Raw genomic sequence first — 14225 nt, 5'->3', positions numbered from 1 at the left:
TTATTATCGTCCTATATAATAATACTTGACTAGAGACCTTTAAGAATATGATATATTATATAATCTCAAGTTCAAGTCATGTACTTAAACTATATAATGTGTATCATGATTCTAAGGACATTTATTATGCTAACAAAATATCGCAATAATTTAGATCATAATAAATACATTTATTGAATGAACAACTGACATAAATGTTTAAAAGAATAATGTATTGCGTCTAGGGCACCTACACTAACAGCCCATAACTACACATGCTATTTTTTCGGCAAATTCCATGAACTTTGCAGGGCTGAGAAAAGGCTTGCCACTGAACATCCCAACTCATTTCCTCCTCATATAAACTACACACACGAATATTACCATCAGAATCAATAACTAATTTTCTATAAAACTCTTGTCAGATACCATAATCCCCAACTATAAAATTAAATCTATCGGATGACAAAAAAGATCCATAAGAATCAAGAACCGCGTTCCTACTTTCATTGTAACTAGTTCTTCCTACTTCCCATGACAATCCACTATTATCAGGCCAGTAGACGCTATCAGTTTCCATGCCATTGAAAACCAAACTCAGTATATTATCATCACTAAAAATGAGCTTATAAGAAACCATAAGAATAATTTGTTCTGCTCCTCGAAGCCGCAAGCCTCCTTTCTTTAGTTAATGCCTGGTTAGGCAGAAGCGTGTCAGTTGGTGAATCAAAGCTTTGCCAAATCATATCACCATAAGCTTTGCCCTTCAGTGTATGCAAAACAAGTTTATCCTCATTAAATTGATTACAAGCACTTATAGTATAACCAAATATGGACCGTGGAATGTCATGCACAAGTCTATCAAACATCAACATTAAAACTTACAATGCATAACACCAAAACGAAATTTATTATCACATAATCTGCATCTTCAACATCCAAACAGTTAAAAATGCTTAACATAACTACAAGTTGCATTGAGAACATGAAGAATCAAATCAAACACAAAATACCCAAATATAAACAAACCGTTCTGCAGTGCCTTAATGCAGCATTCATTATCCAAATAGTATTGGTTAGTCTTATAGGTCTAAATTTAATATATATGCTTGCAATGTCAAGTGAAGAACACACAAAGAGTTTCATTTTCTATACAAAGCTAAAAAAAAAAAATTCAAAGCGCCACAGTGAAGCAGAAACGACATATGTAGGACAATTCAATAAACACGGGTACCGGGGTTCAAAAACTCAGTTAATCTACTGCTCAGTATTTCGACATGCAATGAAATTGAAGCACACACACAATAGTCGGTAAAGCTTATGACAAATTTGCAAGACACATTAAAAAGACCAAACTTGTCTCCAAAATAACAAACTAGTAGCCTAACTAAATGTGATACAAACACTAATAGTATAACCAATTATGGACATTTGCAGTGTCTTGCAGAAGTATAGCAGACATCAACATTAAAACCTACACTGCATAACACCAAAACCAAATTCATTATCACATAATTTGCATCTTCAAGATTAAAACAGTTAAAAAATGCAAAAGATAACTACAAACTGCATTTAGACTATGAAGAATCAAATCAAACACAAAATACCCAAATATCAACAAACCGTTCTGCAGTGTCTTAAAACAACACTCATTATCCAAATAGTAATGGTCATTCGTAGAGGTCTAAATCTATTACATATGCTTGCAATGTCAAGTGAAGAACACACACATATTTCAATTTTTAATAAAGTCCCAAAAAAATTTAAGAGAGCCACCACGAAGCAGAGACGACAAATGCATGACAACCATTAAACCAGGCTACCGGGAATCATAAATTCTAATAATCGAGTGCTTAGTAATTCGGCATGCAATGAAATTGAAGCACATAATAACAAGATCGTGGGCATACTTGAACTCATATTCGAATAAACTTGTAGCGTCCTGCAAAAATCCTCCCCAGACGATGAATTGAGTCTCTAAAGTTTCGCACCAAGGGTTGTTGACAGCAAAAATCCAGCAGTCTTTGTAACGGCAGTGGTTTGTGTTTCAACGGAGGATGCGAGACATACTTAAAAAGGGTTAGCCGTATTTATCTTTATTAAATCTGAGCCACTGGATCTATTTACAATCTAACGGTAGTTCTTAGGGACTCCAATTTCACAAGTTTAGTAGTATCCTACATATCTCAACTCTCTCTCTCTCTATATGCATATATATATATATATATATATATATATATATATATATATATATAGGCAAGTCCTCAAATACAAACTCCTTATGTTGTGTTTGGTTGGGATAAATGATTCCGGAAGGAATGGAATGAAAAATGAACTATCTTATGGATGATTTTTAAAAAATATCATTCATTCCTCCATTCCATTCCCTACATCATATGCTAGATATCACCCCTTTCATTTGAGATGGAATGCTCCATTCTCTCCCATCCTCAATTTCTTCTCAAATCCCATCATAGCAATTTTGCACTCCTTCAAATTTTTTCAAAACTTTCTTCCTTTCTCTATTAGTTTCAAGTATTTTTTACTCATTTCATTCCATTCTCCCCAACCAAAAACAACATTAGAGTATAAACGTACAAACAATAACTAAATGTGTTGAATAAAATCACTAAATATTTGAACAGAATCACCAAATCTACTAGGGGGTATGATGGAGAGATAAGGGGCAGGGGAGCACTTACGGGGCGGCGTACTGCGTAGCCGCGTGGTGGTATAGCGCGGACGGCGAGCCTGCAGTGCTAGAAACACAATCGAGGGAGAGAGACGCGATTGAGGGAGAGGAGAAAAGCAGTGGTGATATTGTGTGAGAGTGTATAACAGTAGTTCTCGGCGAAGACGAACAACCAAAGAGAGAGAGAGATAGAGCTGCTGGCTGTGGTGGTGAGAGAGAGAGAGTGTGTGGTGCTGGCAGTGGCGTTGGTGTGTGGCGCTAGTGGGTGGTGGTGGTGGTTGGTGGTGGTTGTGGTGGTGGTGATTGGAGGTGATTGTGGTGGTGGAGGTGATGGATATATGTATTTGTTAAATTAAAACTGCTAATCACTAAATAATATTATCATAATCACTAGTTTGTACGTTTGTAAGTTTATACTGGAGCATGACCCTGTATATATAGGGATAAGATCAAATAAAAACTTTTCAAAGTTACAAACTTACAAATTCTTTTTTTGAATTTTTTAATTCTCGCAACGTGTTAATCCTTGGTTATAGAAATATCCATGTTAAAAATTATTGAAAAAACATCGCAGTTTTTTTTAAAAATAACGCATAAACAAATCGTGCATTCAACACATTTGTAACTGGAGTTCAACATCGGGTGTAGAACACTAATTATCATTTTGTTGAATATGTTTATAGAGATACTTAAACTATACATCCGGGGTTTGGGTAGGGTCTGGAAACATAAAAATTGGTTATATAATACGTTTAACTTAATTCTTACATTAAAAATTTAGTTTCTGTACTTCTCCAACACAATTTTAACCATGTTCAACAAAATATGTTAAAAAATGTTGAACTCAAATTATATATGTGTTAGAACGCATAGTTTATTTATATGTTTTCTATTCAAATAGTGATGAATTTTCAATTATTTGCAACACGGATACCTTATATAACTAATAATTAACACATACGAAAAATTAAAATTTTTTGTAAGTTTGTAAATTTGTACCAAAACCCTCCCCTATATATATAATAGATAAATGATAAATTCCAAATCCAGAGGAATTATTATTTATTTTCTATAAATATAAATTTACATAATAAGAAGGAAGTAAATGAATTCTTTTGACTAAGAGCCCGTTTGGTTGAGTTAATGGCTTAACGTGACTTGTGACTTAACGTGACTTATCTAATAAGCTGAGAGCTTCTGTTTGGATAATTTTGAATTATTAATGACTCGTGAGTTACTAAAAATATAATAATAAAAATAAAAGTGATTTATAAGTAACTTATGACTTAGGAGTAATTTTCATCCAAAAAAAAGTTCAACAAAATCTAATCATCGAAATAAGTATCCCAAACTAAGTTCTGGCTTTAATTCAGCTTCTGACTTATTTCTGATTTTAAGCCAACTTCTAGCTTATTACACAAACAGACATTTTTTCAGTTTAAAACTGAAGATGACTTAAAACCCGAGACTGAAGCTCAGACAAACAAACAACTCTAAGTCACTATGGAGTCTGCTCCAGGATTAATCAAACTCCTGCTTTATGAAGGTGCCAACTCCATTTTAGTGTCAATGGATTCTAAGTACTAAAGGAGTTTGTGCCAAGCACTACTTAATTCTATATAAATGTGAAATGACTAAGCTAGAGTGGAGTTCGTGCCGGGGCCTTCTCAGTAATACAGGCGCAAACTCCCTCTCTTAACCAGTCAAAGGGAGTTTGCAGGTCCGATCCTCAGTGTTACAGGCACAAACTCCCTCCCTTGACTAGTCAAAAGGAGTTTCCAGGCCCGATCCTGAATTTTTGAGGGCCCTAGGCCAAGAAATAAATTGAGGCCCCTTTGAAAAATTTGAAAATATTTAGAGTCATCAAATATTTACCAACAAATATTAATAAAGCACAAACAATTTATAAGTCATGATTTAATATACAATCTAAAAATTCGTAAAAAATGAGTTCTAAGAGTATTTTGAGATTCAAATCGTTGATGATATCGGTCGGATCGGAGTTAATATTTTCATGAAGTCACTTTTTGATTGATAAAATTTCAAGACCATTCAATCATTCTCGTGACATTGAGAATCTCTGAGTAGATTTTTACCAACTTTAACTTTGAACCGCCATAGAAACTTTGGGCCCCTTTTAATTTTTTATCAATCTTTGCTCCTATCATGAAAAAGGTGATATCATAATTACATAGAGTAAAGTTCAATATTGGAGATCTTGGATACCATGTATGTTCTGCAATTAAAAGTATTACAAGACGAATAATTTTGCAAATCATATCTATGAAAATTAGAATTTAATTAAAAATCTTGAAAAATCATATATGTTTTGAAAATAGGACATTGCAGAACATATGTTCTGCAAAATATGTTTAGCTTGTAAAATGTACATTTTTTTTGGATTTGTAATGAAGTAACACTATTTAAATAACATGCTTTGTAAAAAAATTAAATTTTGTAATATTTTGGTTGCAAAACATGCATGATATTTGAGGTTTCCAAGAGAAAACTGTCTCCTTGAAAGTTTAACTAAAAAATTTTGGACCCATTTTTAAGTTTGGACCCTAGGCCGTTGCACCTCAAGACTACCGTCGGGTCCGGGCCCGGGAGTCTGGGTTAGGAAAATATTATGCACACCCTTAATTTTCATTTCTCACTGTAGCTGACTTCCAATTCTCAGTTGGCACCTGCAAATCTGCCAGATGTCTTGTTGAAAAACTTCAATGCCTCCAACGGAAAGGTATTAGATTCTGGTGGCACACTCTCGGCGTCAAGCTCATATGCTCTATATTTCTTTGAGCATGCCCAGCAAGTCAGCTCTGCATTCATAAGAAGTTTGGGATGCTGGAACCTGATTAGGCAAGATTGGCAGCGTGTCCAGAATGTCTCACCGCTGTCTGAATATTGAATTAATTCAGTGTGGTTTTCTTGAGGGGGAGGTAGTTCAGCTCTCACTGGAGCTATATGTCCCAGAGTCGTCCAATCAGATGAAGTTCTTGGTCTTTTAGTTGGATTCTTGCTGGTACCTGTAAAAACAAAAATAATCTCATTAGGCCAACATGAGAACAGGAAGTATAATGTAGCAAGAAACTGACTAGTGTTTCTCAAAGTACAAAGAGAAACAGGATTGTAAATAACCAGATTCTGATAGATACACTAAAGTTCAATCAAACCTAGTAACAACAAAATTCAAGAACATCCAGGCGCGGATCTAGAAATTTGTGTTCCTGGGGGCAAAAAAAGTTTAAGGATGTAACTGATGGGATTGTAAATAGAATTTTTGAAAAATGTAGTTAAAATACAATTCTCTATAGAGTAGATGAATTCGATCCTTGGCCTCAGTGAAGAAATAGGAGAGATTTGACCATGAGGCAGCTAATTAACTGACAGAAGACATCTATACATGTATAAAACGCAGTGGGGGCGAGTACCCCCACTGCCCCATTGTAGCTCCGTCCCTGCTGATATCTCTAAAATGTTTCCATTTATTTGAATTATAAACAAACAACTGGATTCAAGATCATTTTTGATGCTGATATTATATGGCTTAAAGTTTCATAGTTTGGAAGGAAGAAGGTAAGTGAATCCATGTATCTAAATTATAAATTCTTTTTGCATATATGTCACGAGCACTAGCAACTTCCATCTTCTTGGCCTCCAATGCCCTGAAGCCATCATCCAGGTCCTTACGTTGCGACTCTAGCTGCCTTGCATACTCCTCGTTATCTTTTCTGGTAAAGTGTAATTCTCTCAGTTGATCAGCAATCTCCTTATTACTTTCATGAGAAAAGGCTGCAAATCTCTTATCTCTGGAACTCAATTTCTGATTCTTCTCTTCAATTTTTAGCTTCAAAGCAAAAAAGAAGAACAGATATATATGAGTGAAGCTTATCGAAAATATAACTCAAAATACAGAGTCTGAACCTTAAACACATATGCAACTGGTCAAAGTTGTAATCACCAAGCAGATCATTTGATCAAAAAGTTCAACATATCCATGCATTTATTAATTACAAAATAAATATTTTAAGTCGGAACATATTTGTTATGTAAAATTCCATATACATCTTTACATAAAAAAAATACACAGTACACATAATTTAATCAAAAAATCTATCACTCTAAGACTCATCTACAAGTCATACAAATGAAAAGATGTCCTAGTACAAGTCACTCTGCAAAAACATCAAAATTACTCTTTGTTAACTTAATAACACCAGAAAAATTAAGGAAATGTAACCATCAATAGGAGAAGAAAGATACAGGGATGATACCATCAATTTGCTTTTCCCTCAACTCAAGCTCCAGCTCTCCAAGAATTTTTTTGCTGAACTTTAGTGCTTTTATTTGTTCATCAATATTCTTCAGCTTTTCATTATCGAAGCTTTCAATTATTTCCATCATTTCTTCCAGCTTCTTACCCTCGATTCCAACAGCTTGAGCAAAATCATCACAAGGATCATAATTCAAATCAATCCCAGTTTTAGTAGACAGCATTTTTGTTTTGGGGGTGTTTGGTGACAAGGTTCATAATCCACGTGATATGCTAAAAAATTATGATTGGTTTTGTGAATAAACAATGGATGATATTTGTTAGGAATTATGTGATTGCAAATAATTGGGGGAGGGGGGGGGGGGGGGGGGTTTGAGTGAATTTAAAATAATTGTTTCTTGATTAAAGTAAAAAAGTGAAGTAGTTAGATGCAAGTTAAGATTTATAAGTGATTAAAGTAATTGAGAAAGAAGTAGAAGCTCTGAGAGAAAAGTTATCATTCGTAACTTCTAAAAAGTGCTTCTGCTTTTTCGATACAAACGAGTCAAGAAAAATAGAAGACAACTTCTTTTAAAAAGAAGTACTTATCCGGTATTGCCAAAAAGGCACAATAACTTAGATTATAACTAGACAGATTTTCCAGACAATTAATTAGTGTTTTTTTAATAGAATAGTTCTCGACAACAATTCTATATTAAGGCTTGGCGAAATCGAAAACTCGAATCAAATCGCTGAATTGTGATTTGGTTTGATTTTTTTTTTTTTAATAATTCAGTTAAAATCGAAGTTGATATCGATTTGGTTCGATTCGATTTACCTGAAATAACCGAATTAAAAATTACATATATAATAAATTCTAAGTTCGCATATAAACTTGCCCCTAGAAGCACATACTACGATAAAAGGGAGAAATCGGTTAGTAGCGTACTCAATCAAACGAGTTATTTTTCTCTCCAACCACGGATACCATACTACCCCACATAAGCTAAAAATCAATAACCCCATGTGTTTTAAGATGCATTACAGGTTGATACTGTGTTTTATCTGTCAAAAGATTGTCGTATCTGATACTTTTCTACATCTTACGCATGTGACTACACTTATTAAAAGTTGGGCATATAGTTTTTTAATATATATTTTAAGATGCGTTATAGGTCGATACTGTGTTCTATCTGTCAAAAGATTGTCGCATCTGATATTTTTTTACATCTTAAGCATGTGAACTTATTAAAAGTTTGTCGTATACCTTTTTAATACTCCCTCCGTCTCTCTCAATTCTTAACATTGGGGGACGGGGGTGTGGCACGCACTTTAATGCGCCAAAAAAACATATTTCTATAACTTTTTTTCTAAATTTTCTTTTTCTGATAAAAGTTTAGTGTCCAAATTTTTATTCATAAAAAGAAAATTTTAGAAAAAAGTTATAGAACAATGTTTTATAAGCGCATTAAAGTGCGTGTCAAGTAGTGAAAAAGAAATGTTAAGAAATGAAAGGGACAGAGGGAGTATATATATTAAGAAGCGTTACGTAGATACTGCAGTCTATCTGTCAAAATTTGTCGTAGGCTATACTTTTCCACAGCTGACCCATGTGACACTTATTAAAAGTTGGTCGTATATGAAATCTTATACATATTTCCAATTTGTTACGTCCGTTTTCATTAATACTGGTACCTTTTGCTATATTTAATTATATTACATATGTAACGTATTATATTTATCACTTTTTAATAAAATTGAAAATAGAAATTTTTTGTTGAATAACTTTTCGACGATACACGTATTTTAAAATCTAATATCCTAAAAGAATATTATTAAAAAGTATATATTTTAAAATGATATGGATATATGTATAAGGTGTGAAGATACCTTTTTATTTAGCATAAAAAATTATGATTGGTTTTGTGAATAAACAATGGATGGTATTTGTTACGAATTATGTGATCGCAAATAATTGGGGGGGGGGGGGGGGGGTTTGAGTGAATTTAAAATAAGTGTTTCTTTTTTTTTTTTTTTTTTTGTAAGGTCTACATATACGTAGATGAATTGTATCGAAATACAATAAACCGCATCCGGGATTCTTTCTTTCAAGAAAGTTTATCATCTAACCGAAAGTCATGCAAGCATAACTCCGGACGTTTAGACAATAAAGCTTAAATGAATGAGCAAAGAATTCCCGTTAGGAACATCACGAACTGCTCGCTTCCAAAGTAACCTGAGAAAAGAAAAAATCAAACAAAACATAAATTCATATCCAATAAAAACATATATATTAATATATATAGAAACTTAATTAATATGAAAAGATGGTAAATCTAAAAAAACAAAATAAGAGTGTATAAATCAGAATAGACAGGAAGTAAAAATAAAATAGAAATATTAATAAATTAAAAAAGAAAACTAACCAAAGGGAAACCCTTTGGTTAGACATTAAAAATTAATAATTATATAGTTGAAAATCTTAGCACCCTTTTAAATACTATTATAATGCAATTATTAAAACTGCTTAAAAGTCTTTCCATAAAATACTCCACCAAAATAAATTAACTGAGTCACTATAATCCACTGAATTGTTTATATACAATTATAATGTAATCAATTGCTCCTCAAATTAAGCACCTGATTTTTTCTTTGTTTCAATATTTTAAATAAAAATACCTATTTACCATTTACATATTCTGTATACATTTATTACATAAATATTCACTCTCGGTGATAATCCTTCTTTGTCTTATTTAAAGGAATTAAACTTTTCAACTTAATTTCATAACTTTTTCAATATAAGTTCAAAATTGTCGGTTTTTTTAAATCCTCTTACTACTCCTGGCTGAAAATTAGCAGCCTTAAACATTTTTAAATGTGGTAGTTACTTACCATATCAGAATCCCTTAATTTAGCTACTATTAAAAACCTTTAATAATTGTGCAATTATTATCTTAATTAGACATATCAATTATCCTTAAAATCCTCCTATCTATTAATAGTTGATTATCTATTAATTAGAGTAACCCGACAATTTGAAAATTTTTGAGCGGATACAAATATACTTCAAGTCAGCAAAATACATGCTAAAATTCTCTAACAGTCTCAGAGTCTAACTTTTACTGCTATTGCTATTATTAGAGTTAACAATTTGTTAAGCTTTGGCCTTCACCAAATTTTGTTATCTAGGATTTAGCCAGAGCATTACTATCTCCAATTACCTTGCATCATTCATCGGAATTTAAGCTAGTGCACATAAAATAGAGAAGCCTAATCTTGAGTTCTTTTTTAAACAATGTCAAACCGACATGACTTTTACTTGGATCATCCAAGACCAAACGCCATCAATGGCATCAAAAACCTCTATAAGGTACCAATGTAACCACCACCTTAAAGTAAAATCTGAACCATCTCCATAGATTCCACGATTAGTCTATTTTCATAGTACTATGCATTCTGCCTGTAATATATCCTTAAACATTCTGCAAGAATTCCAGTTAATAGCAAAGCAAAACCAACCTAAAAATATGGTATAATTGATTCTAAAAGAGTCAAAATCATCTTCGTTAAGGTGAGAAATGCAACAATAAAGACAAGGATTACTGATACCCCCTTTTCTCATCTATCAACCTTTTACCAAACCACATTAAAACTAACCAATCCAATTCAAAATATTCTGATCTTAATCACCCTTATAATTTATCTAGCTCATCGGTAACAAATAAGCTAATATACTAATACCCAATCGATGATAATCATGATTTCAAAACAAAGATCTTAGTAAAATATACAATTTAAGGGAGCATTTTATTATGATTATTCATATATTAATCCAACTAATAGTGATACTTGGACAGTGTTAGAAGATGTGAAAGTAGATGATGAGCATGATGATGAGGAAGAACAAAAGATCAAGAAACAAGCAGCAACAAAAGAATTTATGCAACAAAATAAACACAAAGCATAAACGTAAACACACACACAAACATGGACATATAAACAGAATCAACAGAAATATATACCATCAATCCTCCTGGAAAAACAGCCACCAATCAGCAAACCATCTTTGTCCCGGAACTTTCGGAGCTCCGACCGGAACAGAGGGGGCCAAATTAGACTTCAAGACAGAGTAGACTGGGTGTGTTACGTGTGTAGGTGTGGAGATTACTCTGGCCGTTGAAAAATCGGGCAGCGCGTAATGACTTCCAATTACTTGAATGCATAAAGTAACCAAAGTTGGAACAGGTTTTCGCTTCTCAACTGTTAATATGGGCGATTGGATAGTATGGGCACTGGTAGACTTATTGGAATTAGGGTTCAAATTAAGCTTCTGGAACGACGTCTGCAGAGCTTTCCCTTTATCCATTCAGTAAGACAAGAGCGCTCTTCCGTCTCTTTTTAATTGTTCCCTGTAAGAGGAGTTTTGGGGACGCACAATATGTGGTTAAAAAATAAAATAAAATAAGTGTTTCTTGATTAAAGTAAAAAAGTGAAGTAGTTAGAAGCAAATTAAGATTTATAAGTGATTAAAGTGTTTGGGAAAAAAGTAGAAGCTCTCATAGAAAAGTTATCATTCGTAACTTTTAAAAAGTGCTTTTGCTTTTTCATACAAACGAGTCAAGAAAAATAGAAGGCAACTTCTTTGAAGAAAAAGAAGTACTTATCCCGTATTTCTCTGTGAAGAAATAGGAGAGATTTGACCATGAGGCAGCTAATTAACTGACAGAAGACATCTGTACATGTATAAAACGCAGTGGGGGCGAGTACCCCCACTGCCCCATTGTAGCTCCGTCCCTGCTGATATCTCTAAAATGTTTCCATTTATTTGATATTATACACAAACAATTGGATTCAAGAGATCATTTTTGATGCTGATTATATATGGCTTAAAGTTTCATAGTTTGGAAGGAAGAAGGTAAGTGAATCCATGTATCTAAATTATAAATACTTTTTGCATATATGTCACGAGCACTAGCAACTTCCATCTTCTTGGCCTCCAATGCCCTGAAGCCATCATCCAGGTCCTTACGTTTCGACTCTAGCTGCCTTGCATACTCCTCGTTATCTTTTCTGGTAAAGTGTAATTCTCTCAGTTGATCAGCAATCTCCTTATTACTTTCATGAGAAAAGGCTGCAAATCTCTTATCTCTGGAACTCAATTTCTGATTCTTCTCTTCAATTTTTAGCTTCAAAGCAAAAAAGAAGAACAGATTTATGAGTGAAGCTTATCGAAAATATAACTCAAAATACAGAGTTTGAACCTTAAACACATATGCAACTGGTCAAAGTTGTAATCACCAAGCAGATCATTTGATCAAAAAGTTCAACATATCCATGCATTTATTAATTACAAAATAAATATTTTAAGTCGGAACATATTTGTTATGTAAAATTCCATATACATCTTTACATAAAAAAATACACAGTACACATAATTTAATCAAAAAATCAATCACTCTAAGAATCATCTACAAGTCATAAAAATGAAAAGATGTCCTAGTACAAGTCACTCTGCAAAAACATCAAAATTACTCTTTGTTAACTTAATAACACCAGAAAAATTAAGGAAATGTAACCATCAATAGGAGAAGAAAGATACAGGGATGATACCATCAATTTGCTTTTCCCTCAACTCAAGCTCCAGCTCTCCAAGAATTTTTTTACTGAACTTTAGTGCTTTTATTTGTTCATCAATATTCTTCAGCTTTTCATTATCGAAGCTTTCAATTATTTCCATCATTTCTTCCAGCTTCTTACCCTCGATTCCAACAGCTTGAGTAAAATCATCACAAGGTTCATAATTCAAATCAATCCCAGTTTTAGTAGACAGCATTTTTGTTTTGGGGGTGTTTGGTGACAAGGTTCATAATCCACGTGATATGCTAAAAAATTATGATTGGTTTTGTGAATAAGCAATGGATGATATTTGTTAGGAATTATGTGATTGCAAATAATTGGGGGGAGGGGGGGGGGTTGAGTGAATTTAAAATAATTGTTTCTTGATTAAAGTAAAAAAGTGAAGTAGTTAGATGCAAGTTAAGATTTATAAGTGATTAAAGTATTTGAGAAAGAAGTAGAAGCTCTGAGAGAAAAGTTATCATTCGTAACTTCTAAAAAGTGCTTATGCTTTTTCGATACAAACGAGTCACGAAAAATACAAGACAACTTCTTTGAAAAAGAAGTACTTATCCGGTATTGCCAAAAAGGCACAATAACTTAGATTATAGCTAGACAGATTTTCCAGACAAATAATTAGTGTTTTTTTAATAGAATAGTTCTCGACAACAATTCTATATTAAGGCTTGGCAAAATCGAAAACTCGAATCAAATCGCTGAATTGTGATTTGGTTTGATTTTTTTTTTTTAATAATTCAGTTAAAATCGAAGTTGATATCGATTTGGTTCGATTCGATTTACCTGAAATAACCGAATTAAAAATTACATATATAATAAATTCTAAGTACGCATATAAACTTGCCCCTAGAAGCACATACTACGATAAAAGGGAGAAATCGGTTAGTAGCGTACTCAATCAAACGAGTTATTTTTCTCTCCAACCACGGATACCATACTACCCCACATAAGCTAAAAATCAATAACCCCATGTGTTTTAAGATGCATTACAGGTTGATACTGTGTTCTATCTGTCAAAAGATTGTCGTATCTGATACTTTTCTACATCTTACGCATGTGACTACACTTATTAAAAGTTGGTCATATAGTTTTTTAATATATATTTTAAGATGCGTTATAGGTCGATACTGTGTTCTATCTGTCAAAAGATTGTCGCATCTGATATTTTTTTACATCTTAAGCATGTGAACTTATTAAAAGTTTGTCGTATACCTTTTTAATACTCCCTCCGTCTCTCTCAATTCTTAACATTGGGGGACGGGAGCGTGGCACGCACTTTAATGCGCCTAAAAAACATATTTCTATAACTTTTTTTCTAAATTTTCTTTTTCTGATAAAAGTTTAGTGTCCAAATTTTTATTCATAAAAAGAAAATTTTAGAAAAAAGTTATAGAACAATGTTTTATAAGCGCATTAAAGTGCGTGTCAAGTAGTGAAAAAGAAATGTTAAGAAATGAAAAGGACATAAGGAGTATATATATTAAGAAGCGTTACGTAGATACTGCAGTCTATCTGTCAAAATTTGTCGTAGGCTATACTTTTGCACAGCTGACGCATGTGACACTTATTAAAAGTTGGTCGTATATGAAATCTTATACATATTTCCAATTTGTTACGTCCGTTTTCATTAATACTGGTACCTTTTGCTATATTTAATTATATTAC

At 32.9% G+C, this 14225-nt stretch overlaps 1 long non-coding RNA gene across 1 annotated transcript; it reads right to left on the bottom strand.

Annotated features, from left to right (window-relative positions):
• Positions 1 to 8941: 8941 nt before the first annotated feature.
• On the bottom strand, positions 8942 to 11340 carry LOC135149222 (uncharacterized). Its single transcript, XR_010287488.1, has 2 exons — positions 10949 to 11340; positions 8942 to 9159 (listed from the first exon to the last, which is right to left on the bottom strand). It is a non-coding gene; the product is annotated as an uncharacterized LOC135149222 (long non-coding RNA).
• Between the last annotated feature and the right edge of the window lie 2885 nt (positions 11341 to 14225).

This window comes from Daucus carota, chromosome 9 (assembly GCF_001625215.2).
Source record: "Daucus carota subsp. sativus chromosome 9, DH1 v3.0, whole genome shotgun sequence".
NCBI classification, from domain to species: Eukaryota; Viridiplantae; Streptophyta; class Magnoliopsida; order Apiales; family Apiaceae; genus Daucus; species Daucus carota.
The sequence above is the reverse complement of the archived record's forward strand: the minus strand, read 5'-3'. Positions and strand labels throughout refer to the sequence as shown.